The following is a 15,222-nucleotide window of genomic DNA, read 5'->3' as shown; positions in this document are numbered from 1 at the left end:
CCGAAAGGAACCTAATTGGTATACAGTCTGGACCAGAAGACTTGCTTTTATTAAGTGATTTGAGTTGCTTCACTACTCCGAGGATATTTATTTCTATGTTACTCATTTTGGCAGCTGTTCTCGATTAGAATTCTGGAATATTTACTTCGTCTTCTTTTGTGAAGGGATTTCGTAAGGCTGTGTTTATTAAATGCGCTTTGTCAGCACTGTCTTCGATAGTATCTCCATTGTTATCGCGCAGAGAAGGCATTGATTGTTTCTGGCCGCTAACACACTTCACATACGACCAGAATCTCTTTGGATTTTCTGCCAGGTTTCGAGACAAAGTTTCTTTGTGGAAACTCTTATAGGCGCCTCGCATTGAACTCCACGCTAAGTTTCTAGCTTCTGTAAAGGATCACCAATTTTGGGGATTTTGCGTCTGTTTAATTTTGGCATGTTTATTTTGTTGTTTCTGCAACAGTGTTCTAACCGCTTTTGTGTACCAAGGAGAATCAGCTCCGTCGTTTGTTAGTTTGTCTGGTATAAACCTATCAGTTGCTGCCGATTTAAGCCACATCTGGTCTACACTTATTAATTTGGAATGAGTGAAGACTGTCTCTCAGGAAGGCGTCAAGTGAATTTTTATCTGCTTTTTTGAACAGGTATATTTTTCGCTTATTTTTCGAGGATTTCGGGATTACCATATTCAGTCTCGCTACGACAACCCTGTGTTCACTAATCCCTATATCGGTTTTGATGCTGGTTATTAACTCAGGATTATTTGTTGCTGAGAGGTCAAGTGTGCTTCCACAACCGTTTAGTATTCGCGTTGGCTCATGAACTAACTGCTCGAGAACATCGAGTTAGATGAATGCATGTCCTCATCTCAGATACGTGGACGCTAAACGTCATCCATGATGACTGTAATATAGTGTAATATGGAATGTTCAGATTGCAGAGAATTACATTATTGAACAGTGCATATAAAATAATCCCCTCGCTGGTTTGTACCCGTGTAAAAATTTTGCAGAAAAAAGCAACGGGGAGATATCAGGCAGACTTTAGATGTGGTAAATCAACTGTTGACCAAGTATCCACCATGAGGCAGATACTGAGATACTGAAAAAAAAGACAAGGGGTACAATGTAGACACACATCATATAATTGTTGATTTTAAAGCATCATATAACACAATAAAAAGAGACCAGCTTATTGAAGCATGAGTGAACTCGGAATACCACAACAGTTAATAAGCTTTATAAGTTTGACTTTGAGAAAAGTAGTATGTAACGTATATATACAAGGAAATTTAAAGCCAAGTTGTGTCGGTAACATGGACTGAGGCAAGGGCATGCGCTCTCTTAGCGCAGCACTCGAGAAGGTTACAAGGACAGCTAAAAATCAATACAACAGGCACAATGTGCAATAGAATGGTGCAGGTTCTGGTCTACGCAGATGATGTGGATATTATTGCAAGAACAGAACCAGCTGCAATAGGCACGTATAGGGCACTGGTGGAAGCAACGGTAGAAACATGAGTGGAAGTGAACATTAATAAAACCAAATACATGCGAATAATACGTCTATAGGTAAATACAATGGTAGAAAATGACAAAGCACAAATAAAATCTGTTAGTGACTTGTCTATGTGGGAACACTGGTAACATCACAGAACGATGTTAATATTGAAATAAAGCGGCGCATTCACCTAGCTAATAAATGCTGTTGTGTGCTGGCCCCACAGCTTACGTCCATAAATCTGTCCAGTAGTACAAAGCATTAGCTGTCTAGAACTTTACTACGTGCGCTATTAAAGTATGGCGGAGAAAATGGACACTGACACAACAGAGTGAAGAGCTAATAGGATGTTCTGCACGAATGGTGTTACGCAAAACTTATGGGGCGACTATTACAGCCAGAGCGTGGAATGGACGATATAATGTTGAACTTAACAGATCATATAACATCTTGAAATAATAAACCGCCCGAAACGGATCGGCCATGTTTCTCGTGTGAAACACGAGAACGCTACAAAAACAGCGTTGCTATAAAACTCAGTGGACGGAGAAGCAGGAGGGGAAGACAAAGACTTCGATACTTGGATAACATACAAGGAGATTTAAAAATTATTGATGTTACAGGATGGAGACGCAAGACGCTGGACATGGAGGAATTGAATGATATCCTAGAGCAGGTGAAGGCCCATCAATGGCTGTAGACTCAGGAAGAAAAAGAATTAAGTCACTTTTCGTAATGTGGTAGAGGGAACCTTGTGCCACTGCCACCTTGCTGCAACAGTGCACGATGCTAGGCAAAAAAGACCATTGATACGCATTCGTGTGAACTAGAATTTCTCTAACCTTATCTTCCTGGTCACATCGCAAGATATCTGTAGGTGAAAGCAATACCCCACCATGATTCATAAAGCCTCTTGTACCCTTGCCACGCCGGCCGTAGTTGCCGAGCGGTTCTAGGCGCTACAGTCTGGAACCGCGCGACCGCTACGGTCGCAGGTAAGACTCCTGCCTCAGGAATGAATGTGTGTGATGTCCTTAGGTTAGTTAGGTTTAAGTAGTTCTAAGTTGTAGGGGACTCATGACCTCAGAAGTTAAGTCCCATAGTGCTTAGAGCCACCCTTTCCACTGGGTTGAATGAACATGTCTGTGACGCTTTCCAACCTCTGAAGAAACGTACTGCGCTTCTTTCGGTGTCACATTTTTTATGAAACTTATTTAGTAAGGATCTTAGAGTGGGGAGTGATAAATATGGGTCGAGCAAACGTTTCGTAAGCTAACTCAGTCGTGGGAGAATTACACTTCCCGATAGTTCTTCTAATGAATGTCTGTGTATATTTCCTACGACTAATTTTGCATTGTCGTTCTACTTCCAGTCACTCTGTACGCTTGCGCCCACATTATAAAGAATGTGACTGTTTTCAGTGATCGTTGGGCAATCATCTAACCAGTCAATAACGAGTGTTTCCAACCACATACACGCAGTGCTAGCTAGATTAACCACGGACACAAAGCCTCTTTTGATGGATCTAGAACCTGTTGCGCCAGCGTGGTACCTGTCAGGTCGCAAAGAAACTACTCCTTCCTAAAAGAACAAGGTGCACACGAGCCGCCGTTGCTAATAAGAGTGACGACATAATTCCCGAGCTGACTTGCAGCTAGGTAAGCCGAGCTGAGGGCGCCCTTGGAGGCGTGCCAACGTATGTGCAGTGCTTAGGCGTGGCTTCCTGATAGACTAGAAATTTCCGTATTCATCTGTAAAAAATTTCTTAGGGTAGAAACCGTAAACTGTCCGATTAAAGGCATCTGGTCGAATATTAGAGGACATTAATATGGGATGTGTCCACCCTTCGCATTTATAGCGGATTGAACTCTGCTGGGAAACACCTTCAATGAGGTGTCTGAAATGTTTGATGAGGAATGGCAGCCCATTCTTCCTCCACAGCGGAAACCGGAGACGGTAGTGACGTTGGCGCTGGGGTCTGGAGCTAAAGCGACGTTTACATTCATTGCAAATGTGTTCAATTAGTTTCATGTGGACATTGGGTAGGCCAGTCGATTTTAGGAACACCATTGTTCACAACCATTGCCTCAGAGGCTGCTTTATAGCAGGGTGGACTGCCATGGTGATACAATCACTGTCTGAGACCTGTACTGTACGGAGTACTCAGTGGTATAAAATATGTCGATATTCTTCCACATTTTGCGTTTTATTAAGCGAAGTAAGGGGATCACACCATAACCACGAAAAACATACCCATACCTCCTCCGAAGTTCATTGTTGATACAACACTTGGAACAGGTAGCGTTGATATACAGAACATAAAATCCCATCTGAGGCCTGCGATCATTTTTATGTTAATAATTGTCAACCAATGCTGTACAATCGCTATAAATTCATGAAATGTTCAATTGACTCTTTTATTAGAACATGTTACGCGTTTCGGTATTACACCCATCTTCAAGTATCAAAAACTTCAACTCCTTCCTAACCAACCAGGCGTAGAGCGTTGACAACTCAAAGAAAGTGTCGAATAACATATGAGTATAGCTATATGTATACGCTCTGCTTCAACACTGCTTGTTCGCAGCTATAGTCATATGTTATTCGATACTTTCTTTGAGTTGTCAAGGCTGTACGACTAATTGGTTAGGAAGGAGTTGAAATTTGTGATGTCTGAAGGTGGGTGTAATACCGAAACGCGTAACATGTTCTAATAAAAGAGTCAATTGAAAATCTCATGGCTTTATTGCGATTGTACAGCATTGGTTGACAATTATTAACAGGTAGCGTTTTGCAATCACTCGCCAAATCCGAACTCTTCCACTGGGTTGCCACAGGGCATAGCGTGATTCATCACTCATACTCACGTGTTTCCAGTCATCCACTGGCCAATAGCGTCTCTCTTTACACCACCTCAAGCGTCACTTATCATTTACAGAGATGTATGACTTGTGAGGAGCTGATCGACCTTTGTACAACATTCTTTTTAACTCGCTATGCACAGCCATTGAGCTACATGGACTGCCGGAAGCACTTTGGAACTCGCCAGTGATTCCTGCTGCTGATTTCATGCGATTTTTTGCAACCACACTCGGTAATCATTGTCTCTTCACGTTTCTCCTTCACAGTCGCATCACCAATAGTGGACTTGAGCAGCTTTAGAAGGTTTGACATGTCCCTGGTGTATTTGTTACTCAGGTGACCTCCAACGAGTAGTCCACGTTCGAGGTAATTGGGCTCCCGTGACCGACTCATTCTTTGTGCATTTCTGCCGACAACACAATACTCCCAGCCTCCTTTTATACTGGGGAGAGGAGGAGGGTCGACATCTCGTGACATCTAGTGGTCAATTAAGTATTACATAGGGTTGTTCGGATACTTTTGATCTGGTACTGTACATCGTGCACTAATAGTTTTACAGGTGTTCATGTCACGTCCTTTACCGTAGTTCCGATCAACGAATTCTCACGATTTCCACTGGTTGTCAGGAAAATGTTCAAACGGGCCATTCCCGACACAGAAAGTTCAATACAGGCCACTTTTCGATTTTCGTAGTGAATGAAAGGGAAGGAGAAAGAGAGGTATCTGACAGTCACAGATAACAGTTGTCCTCTTGTGACTAGGTACTCCATCATTTCGCCGCTCTACAACAATGTTTAATGGATCCTTTCACTCACACTATATGAACAGGGCTGCAATTCTCTTACAGTTTAAATGACTGATTCCTATCGTAAAATGACAGTAATTTTGCCATGACTGATAGAACCCTCAATAACTGTGAAACGAGAACGTAGCTACGTAGTTAGGCTCATACCGTTCAATAGTAACTGGGAATTCTCGCTTCACTGATGAATTTGGAGGAAATGTACAGGCTAGGTAGACGAGGTTATGAAACTCAAGTTTTTTTTATTGTCGAATGGAAAAGTAGATAATAATCACGTTCTTTCGGTTTTCACAGGTGAGCTAATCTCGTTACAAAAGAAAATGTTTTAGGCATTAATGTTTGACACTCTGGTAGAGTTCTCTTCTTTTGTATGTACTTTTCATTGTCGATTAGTTTAGTTCCATCCTCCCTATAATCTCATCTCACGACACACACCTTCCTCTTGTAATATCCCCTGCAATAACTTACAAATCATTACTTTTGACTATTCCTGCAACTGGTCCGACACCTGTTCCCCTTCTGAGCTAAGTCAATGATTCCGTAACTTATAAATGCAACTCACAGTAGCCTGTCCGTTCTTCTGCTTAGGCCTTTCCATAATTTTTTCATTATTCATTTTTCAAAGTATCTCTTCACTTCAATTTCATAGTTCTACTTCAACATAATTTTATCGATTGTGGTTCAATTTAGATCTTTCCCTTAGTTGAATTCGCAACGCATGGCAAGAGACACATCACCTTATGTCACGTATCGTAGTTTTTATCAAAACAAACGATTGGTGTCGTTTATCACGTACACAGATATTCAATTTCAATAAGTGAGCGATGTGTTTTACGATACAAATCATCCGTGTCTTAATCCAGTTCAACAGATGTTAGAAACAAGTAAGTGGAAAATGTTGCGCCAACGAATAACAGCATACTGATATAAAGCACCTGAATACGAGACTTCAACAATCAACTAGAACATATGACTGAAGATCAATGCGACATTTCGTTTTCGTTTCTAACCGCTGCATTTTCTGAGCCCTTCGCTAATTTCGTGTTTCAGATTTCTTTTCTTCCCACAATCTGTGTTTAGCTTCGAGGTAACGATGTGAATAACATCTATAGTTTAAGAAACACGTACTTCAAAACTGTTTCAGTATCTTCCGAGAAGTAAGAATCAAGATTTAGTTACATTCCAAGTTTAATCTTAAAAACTGGAAAGCAAAACAATGAACAGGAAAGCAAAACAATATTGGTGTATTAGCTATTTACTTTACACGTCAAATTGGAAACGAAAAATCTATGAAATTTTTGAACGTGTGCTAATACAGCGGTGGCCACTGTGCAAATAAAATAACTCCAGCAACAGCTACTCGTTAGCGCCAAACTATTTTTCTTTGTGTAATGCTGGTAAACTAGACCCAACCGGTGGTCAATGCGACCATTCAGTCGATAACTAGCGCCAAATACGGCGAAATACTGACCACCGTAGCGAAATGTGGCCGACAAGTCGGACACCTGGCTTTATTACCGCCGGAGCTCTATCCACCCATTGTTTCTTTTCAGATTGTACCCTGCTAAACGTTCGAGAATGTTAATGGTATCGTTCTTCGTTGGAAACACACCTTACGCGCTCCACAATTGGACGCGGCGTATTCAGTCCCCCATTGTGTTTAATAGTCGATTGTTATTGCACCAAAGTTAGGGTGATCTTAATTGAAACTCCGTCGAAAATGTCTCACATATCGTTGCTGAATGTCCCTGCAGATCACTCAATGTAGACATTTCACTGTATTACCAGATCTGTGTCTCCGCGTTATAACTATTTTTCTTGTCCCCATAAAAATGTTCGGATGCTGGTGTTGGGACTAAATTTATGGTACCGCCAGTTGTTACATGCAGTTGAGTCGTCTTCACCGTTATTCTAGTGCACTGCCAAAATATATCACATTTAACGTCGTTTAACTGATATTTTTATTGAAGATATTCGATACCGCATTGTTGGTCTAGGGTCTCGTAAACAACTGCCATGTAAATACTATGCAGATGGTTCTTGAACTGTTGTTCCACATACACATTTAAAAAATGTCATGCAACAGTGACAAGGAGCGTGCAAAGTTTCGTTCCATCACGGTCGGACTTTGCTAAGCTTCTTTGAGGCGGCACCTTCTGCATGTCAGAAAATATAGTAAAACTGCCATTAACATTTTCCTATGCCATATTTTACCTGTCCAAAAGATCCACCGTCATAAATCGTCTCTAGAGGACGTTGAATTAATTATATAATTCAGCTGAAAGAGCCTAGCAGTCGATACATCCGAATAAGAGGTGATAACACCGTCGGAACAGGCATCATAATGTGCTACGGTACCGACCCACCACCATGTCATCCTATGCCGATAGGCGTCTGTGGATACCTGTTATTGAGGAGTTTGTGGTCAGTACACCGCTCGCCCGACTATTGTCAGTTATCGTTACAAGAGCCGCTACTTCTCAATCAAATAGCTCCTCAACTTGCCTCACAAGTGCTGAGTACATCCAACTTGCCAACAGCACTCGGCGGATCCGGACGGTGACCCATCCAAGTGCTAGCCAAGGCCAACAGCGCTTAACTTCGGCGATAGGACGGGAACCGACGTTATCACTGCGGCGAATATGAGCTGCCGCCTTGTATAAATAAAAATTTACTGCAGATAATCAGTTACGTATTTGCATTAGTTTCACACGTTAAACGTTTATTACGGATTTAAGGTGGATGCCGAGTTTCTTCCATAAATAGCAACTGCTGATTCGTTCTGGCACCCTTTCTCATCTGAAAATGTCTCTGAGCACTATGGGACTTAACATCTTAGGTCATCAGTCCCCTAGAACTTAGAACTACTTGAACCTAACTAACCTAAGGACATCACACACATCCATGCCCGAGGCAGGATTCGAACCTGCGACCGTAGCAGTCCCGCGGTTCCGGACTGGAGCGCCTAGAACCGCCCGGCCACCGCGGCCGGCTCTCTCATCTGAGGTAGCGTTTCGTCTCTAATGACCGCCATACCTACGAGCCATGACAGTCTAACCGTCCCGGGGTTGGGGATTTACCCCTGTCTCCAGATGACTGGGTGTTTGTGTTGTCCTCATGATTTCATGATCTTTCATTCAAGTGGCGAGATTGGACTGAGCAAAGGTCGGGAATCTGTAAGGGCGCTGATAACCGGGCAGTTGAGCCCCCGACAAACGAAACGCCATCATCATTTAAACGTCCCTATGGCGTCTTCTCATCAGTCCCTGGCATTCTCAGAATTTGCCTGCTGGCGTGCTCTTCAAATGTACCCGTACACGGCGGTTCTATGTTTCGGGAGCTACTAGTTCAGGTCAGTTCTGAAACCGGAAATCATAACCAGCTACACAATAGCACAGCTGTTATCACTCTAACATTGTTCCACAAGTCAGTGAGCTCCCTCACGGCAATTTACCAGATATAGATTGGGACACACAGATGTTTAGGACGGGTGGTAGGGACAGAGCATCGAGTGACATTATACTGATTCCACTATCCGAAAATTACATCGAGCAATTAAACAGAGAACCGACTCGTGGAGATAACATCTTGGACCTACTGATAACAAACAGAGCCGAACTTTTCGACTCTGTATGTGCAGAACAGGGAATCAGTGATCATAAGGCCGTTGCAGCATCCCTGAATATGTAAGTTAATAGGAATATAAAAAGGTTCAAGGCAATCGTAAAATGCGTTTGAGACAGGTACATGCCGAGTAAAACTGTGAGGGACGGGAAAAACCCACCGTGGTACAACAACAAAGTTAGGAAACTACTGCGAAAGCAAAGAGAGCTTCACTCCAAGTTTAAACACAGCCAAAATCTCTCAGACAAACAGAAGCTAAACGATGTCAAAGTTAGCGTAAGGAGGGCTATGCGTGAAGCGTTCAGTGAATTCGAAAGTAAAATTCTATATACCGACTTGACAGAAAATCCTCGGAAGTTCTGGTCTGACGTTAAATCAGTAAGTGGCTCGAAACAGCATATCCAGACACTCCGGGATGATGATAGCATTGAAACAGAGGATGACACGCGTAAAGCTGAAATACTAAACACCTTTTTCCAAAGCTGTTTCACAGAGGAAGACCTCACTCCAGTTCCTTCTCTAAATCCTCGCACAAACGAAAAAATGGCTGACATCGAAATAAGTGTCCAAGGAATAGAAAAGCAACTGGAATCACTCAACAGAGGAAAGTCCACTGGACCTGAAAGTCCACTGGACCTGACGGGATACCAATTAGATTTTACACAGAGTACGCGAAAGAACTTGCCCCCCTTCTAACAGCCGTGTACGGCAAGTCTCTAGAGGAACGGAAGGTTCCAAATGATTGGAAAAGAGCACAGGTAGTCCCAGTCTTCAAGAAGAGTCGTCGAGCAGATGCCCAAAGCTGTAGACCTATATCTCTGACGTCGATCTGTTGTAGAATTTTAGAACATGTTTTTTGCTCGAGGATCATGTCGTTTTTGGAAACCCAGAATCTACTATGTAGGAATCAACATGGATTCCGGAAACAGCGATCGTGTGAGACCCAACTCGCTTTATTTGTTCATGAGACCCAGAAAATATTAGATACAGTCTCCCAGGTAGATGCTATTTTCCTTGACTTCCGGAAGGCGTTCGATACAGTTCCGCACTGTCGCCTGATAAACAAAGTAAGAGCTTACGGAATATCAGACCAGCTGTGCCCTAATCTTCATTTTAAAACAACCGCAGAGTACCAACGATCAGTTCATGGTACTGTTGTTGAGTCCTCTGGCTGGAACTTGTAAAGCCAGCTGAGAAGAACTGAATGAGGAATACAGCTCAGAGAAACACATGCTATTCCCGCTACACCAATCAAGCTGCTGATTTTTTTATTGGTACAGAGTCGTCTCCTATTGACCCATGGTCGTTACAGAAATTTTTCAATGACAGAAAACTGCAAGATGCCAATCTGCGTGCGTGTTGCGACACGACAGGGATCCAAACGTTGCTGACGCGACATGATAACTCTAATACTTTGCGATGCATGCAGCAGTAGCGTTCTGTGGACTAACTGTCCTTCCAGCTCGTATTTTAAATGAAGTTCATGCGTTGTCTATTCGGAGCTGAGCATGTTGGGAGCTTCGTTGAGTGTTCCGTGTCTCCAACCTGCAGCTGTGCCCTCAGCGAAACTCGAAAATTCTTCAGCGCGGTAACGCAGATACGCGTCGGTAGAGTCAAACGGCAACCATAAATCACTTATAAAAATTAAACACGACATTATATAAATGAATGTGGAATATTACGGTCATCATACAAATATTTAGAAATAACACATTTATGATAGACTTTAAGAATGTTTCAACAATTTCTGTTTTGTTAATTAGTAGTAACAACCATTTATTGTCCAACTCACGACTAGATGAAGTCAATATACACATTGCTACTGTAACTTTTCAGTGTGTAATTCTGACCTAATTTTGTATTATAAATGGTGCCCACATGAAATCGCCGTTTTCCAAACAGAGTTAAAAAACAGACATAGAAAGTTGTGGTTTGCAACTGAGAATGTTTTGTGTAGATTTTTTCCCAAACGATTGTTTTTGTTTTGTTTTTTCTAAATAATTACCAGAAATGACTAGAAGTCAAAAGAGCGAAATGCCTGGTGTAGTATGGAAAAAAAATCACCCACTCGTGTGCGAGGAAATTCCCGACGTGAACTTCAAAGGCAGCCATCAGTTGTTGAGACGATTAACGCGTGGAATAACGAGTTCCTAGCTTGTTGGCAGTTTATTTACTTATGGGATGTCAATCGGTTCATCTGACGTAATAGTAGAGGAGATCATAGAGACATTGTAAAGAAGCGCTTCAAAGACAGTTCTCCTAGAATCACGAAAGCTACATATCCTTCGTTCAACAGTTCACAAGGTGTTTGCTTACTTACAAAAATTGTGCAAGCACTGGGGCGAAACGACTTGCAGATTCGACACGAATTTGCTGTCGTGGTCTTGGGACCGGATGGAGGAAATGTTTTCTTATGACGTAGCAACCTTCTGCACATGTAGGAAAGTTAATCGGCACGACATTCTCATCTGGGGTTCAAAGACCCCCCATTGTTTTCGAGAACATGTAAGAGACGGCGAGGAGGTGAATGTGTGATGTGGGCTGATGAAAGGCAGCACAACTGGACCATTTCCTGCAACGAACAAACAATAAGTTGATCTTACAGCATTCTACGTAAGCCAGTTCATAGATGTTGGCCATTGATGGAATCGTGTGCCCCCAGCGTCTATTAAGGCCTAAAGATGTGTTCTGCGTCACCGAAATTGATTGCAATATCATAACATAACATAACATAAGATCAAAAGAACAGCTGCAGGTTTTTTGTTTTACTACCTATTATTTACCATGGTGCTTCAGGCACAGGGCTACAGAAATGAAACTGTGTTTTATACGCAACGTTTCTGAGAATTTTAAATTTTGTTCAAGTTATTAAATTTGTTGGTAGTTAATTTACTTCGGCATGTTAGTCGGTTTATGGCAAACTATTTTCACTTTTTGTGCTTGCCAGTATCTATTTCAGTAAATCTTACTGTGCTGTCAGGCATTTCGTGTTCTTTGCTAGCTCAGTGAGTGCGAAACCAGTTCATTGTGCATGTTTGCCTTCCACAGACCTATTATATAAATGCCACTAATGAAATCGGCATTTTCTCTACACCGTTATTAACTTCAACACACTTCTTACGCTCCAACTTTGTCTGATTTGGGTTTTCACTAACTTAAGGTCTTTTAACAGAGTGGTTGAATACGACATTCTGTAATCTCTCTCTCGGCAAGGTGATAGGAGAGGTGTCAATGACCACCATCCTGTTTCAATATTATCATCCCTTTCCAAAAGTTTTGGAAATGTAATGTGTTCTGGGATACTATCCCGCCTGAGCCACAATAATGCCCTCAGGAAACTGTAGTTTGGGTTGCAGAAGCGCTGCTCTACTTAGAATGCCCTTTACATATTCACTCACCAAACTTTTATAACCGTTAATAACAAAATAGCACCACTAGGTATTTTCTGTGCCCTATCTAAGGCATTTGGTAGTATGAATCAGTATATCACCGTAGATGAATTGAGAGTTGATGGAACTGATGGAATTTGCAACTGATCTATAATGTCATATCTAACCAAAAGGATGCGGAAAATTGTATTTAGTAATTCCACCAATGAAATCAGGGGAGATTCTTCTGACTGGGTGGAAATCACATACAGGGTTCCCCAAGGTTCAATTTTTGATTTTCATCGTTTCCTATATTGCAAACGATCTTGTGTGTAACGGACAACAAGCCAAATTAGTTTTTTTTGCTAATGACACTGTTATCGTAATCAGTATAAGGACACATACAGCAACAAGATAAATGGTAAACAAGGTTCTTAAGTGTCATTTACTAGTTTTCTGCCAATGACCTCACTCTCAATTTTAAAAAGAGACAAAGCATTCAATTCTGCACGACTAGAGGTACTACACCAATGGTCATTTAGGGCTCTATACTCATGAGAATTTAAAGTAAAAGAAACAAATTTTGGAACACCTAAAGAAACTTAGTTCAGCCACAGTTGCACTTAGACTCATTGCAAATCTTTCAGATAGACAAATCAGTAAGTTGCCGTATTTTGCATACTTTCGTTCAGTAATATCACATGCAGTAATATTCTGGGATAACTACATATACATCTACATTTATACTCCGCAAGCCACCCAACGGTGTGTGGCGGAGGGCACTTTACGTGCCACTGTCATTACCTCCCTTTCCTGTTCCAGTCGCGTATGGTTCGCGGGAAGAACGACTGTCTGAAAGCCTCCGTGCGCGCTCTAATCTCTCTAATTTTACATTCGTGATCTCCTCGGGAGGTATATGTAGGGGAAGCAATATATTCGATACCTCATCCAGAAACGCACCCTCTCGAAACCTGGCGAGCAAGCTACTCCGCGATGCAGAGCGCCTCTCTTGCAGAGTCTGCCACTTGAGTTTGTTAAACATCTCCGTAACGCTATCACGGTTACCAAATAACCCTGTGACGAAACACGCCGCTCTTCTTTGGATCTTCTCTATCTCCTCCGTCAACCCGATCTGGTACGGATCCCACACTGATGAGCAATACTCAAGTATAGGTCGAACGAGTGTTTTGTAAGCCACCTCCTTCGTTGATGGACTACATTTTCTAAGGACTCTCCCAATGAATCTCAACCTGGTACCCGCCTTACCAACAATTAATTTTATATGATCATTCCACTTCAAATCGTTCCGCACCCATACTCCCAGATATTTTACAGAAGTAACTGCTACCAGTGTTTGTTCCGCTATCATATAATCATACAATAAAGGATCCTTCTTCCTATGTATTCGCAATACATTACATTTGACTATGTTAAGGGTCAGTTGCCACTCCCTGCACCTAGTGCCTATCCGCTGCAGATCTTCTTGCATTTCGCTACAATTTTCTAATGCTGCAACTTCTCTGTATACTACAGCATCATCCGCGAAAAGCCGCATGGAACTTCCGACACTATCTACTAGATCACTTATATATATTGTGAAAAGCAATGGTCCCATAACACTCCCCTGTGGCACGCCAGAGGTTACTTTAACGTCTGTAGACGTCTCTCTATTGATAACAACATGCTGTGCTCTGTTTGTTAAAAACTCTTCAATCCAGCCACACAGCTGGTCTGATATTCCGTAGGCTCTTACTTTGTTTATCAGGCGACAGTGCGGAACTGTATCGTACGCCTTCCGGAAGTCAAGAAAAATAGCATCTGCCTGGGAGCCTGTATCTAATATTTTCTGGGTCTCATGAACAAATAAAGCGAGTTGGGTCTCACACGATCGCTGTTTCCGGAATCCATGTTGATTCCTACATAATAGATTCTGGGTTTCCAAAAACGACATGATCCTCGAGCAAAAAACATGTTCTAAAATTCTACAACAGATCGACGTCAGAGATATAGGTCTACAGTTTGGGGCATCTGCTCGACGACCCTTCTTGAAGACTGGGACTACCTGTGCTCTTTTCCAATCATTTGGAACCTTCCGTTCCTCTAGAGACTTGCCGTACACGGCTGTTAGAAGGGGGGCAAGTTCTTTCGCGTACTCTGTGTAAAATCTAATTGGTATCCCGTCAGGTCCAGTGGACTTTCAGGTCCAGTGGACTTTCCTCTGTTGAGTGATTCCAGTTGCTTTTCTATTCCTTGGACACTTATTTCGATGTCAGCCATTTTTTCGTTTGTGCGAGGATTTAGAGAAGGAACTGGAGTGAGGTCTTCCTCTGTGAAACAGCTTTGGAAAAAGGTGTTTAGTATTTCAGCTTTACGCGTGTCATCCTCTGTTTCAATGCTATCATCATCCCGGAGTGTCTGGATATGCTGTTTCGAGCCACTTACTGATTTAACGTAAGACCAGAACTTCCGAGGATTTTCTGTCAAGTCGGTACATAGAATTTTACTTTCGAATTCACTGAACGCTTCACGCATAGCCCTCCTTACGCTAACTTTGACATCGTTTAGCTTCTGTTTGTCTCAGAGGTTTTGGCTGTGTTTAAACTTGGAGTGAAGCTCTCTTTGCTTTCGCAGTAGTTTCCTAACTTTGTTGTTGTACCACGGTGGGTTTTTCCCGTCCCTCACAGTTTTACTCGGCACGTACCTGTCTAAAACGCATTTTACGATTGCCTTGAACTTTTTCCATAAACACTCAACATTGTCAGTGTCGGAACAGAAATTTTCGTTTTGATCTGTTAGGTAGTCTGAAATCTGCCTTCCATTACCCTTGCTAAACAGATAAACCTTCCTCCCTTTTTTTATATTCCTATTAACTTCCATATTCAGGGATGCTGCAACGGCCTTATGATCACTGATTCCCTGTTCTGCACATACAGAGTCGAAAAGTTCGGGTCTGTTTATTATCAGTAGGTCCAAGATGTTATCTCCACGAGTCGGTTCTCTGTTTAATTGCTCGATGTAATTTTCGGATAGTGCACTCAGTATAATGTCACTCGATGCTCTGTCCCT

This window comes from Schistocerca serialis, chromosome 1 (assembly GCF_023864345.2).
Source record: "Schistocerca serialis cubense isolate TAMUIC-IGC-003099 chromosome 1, iqSchSeri2.2, whole genome shotgun sequence".
NCBI lineage: Eukaryota > Metazoa > Arthropoda > Insecta > Orthoptera > Acrididae > Schistocerca > Schistocerca serialis.
This window is presented reverse-complemented; position numbering follows the sequence as displayed.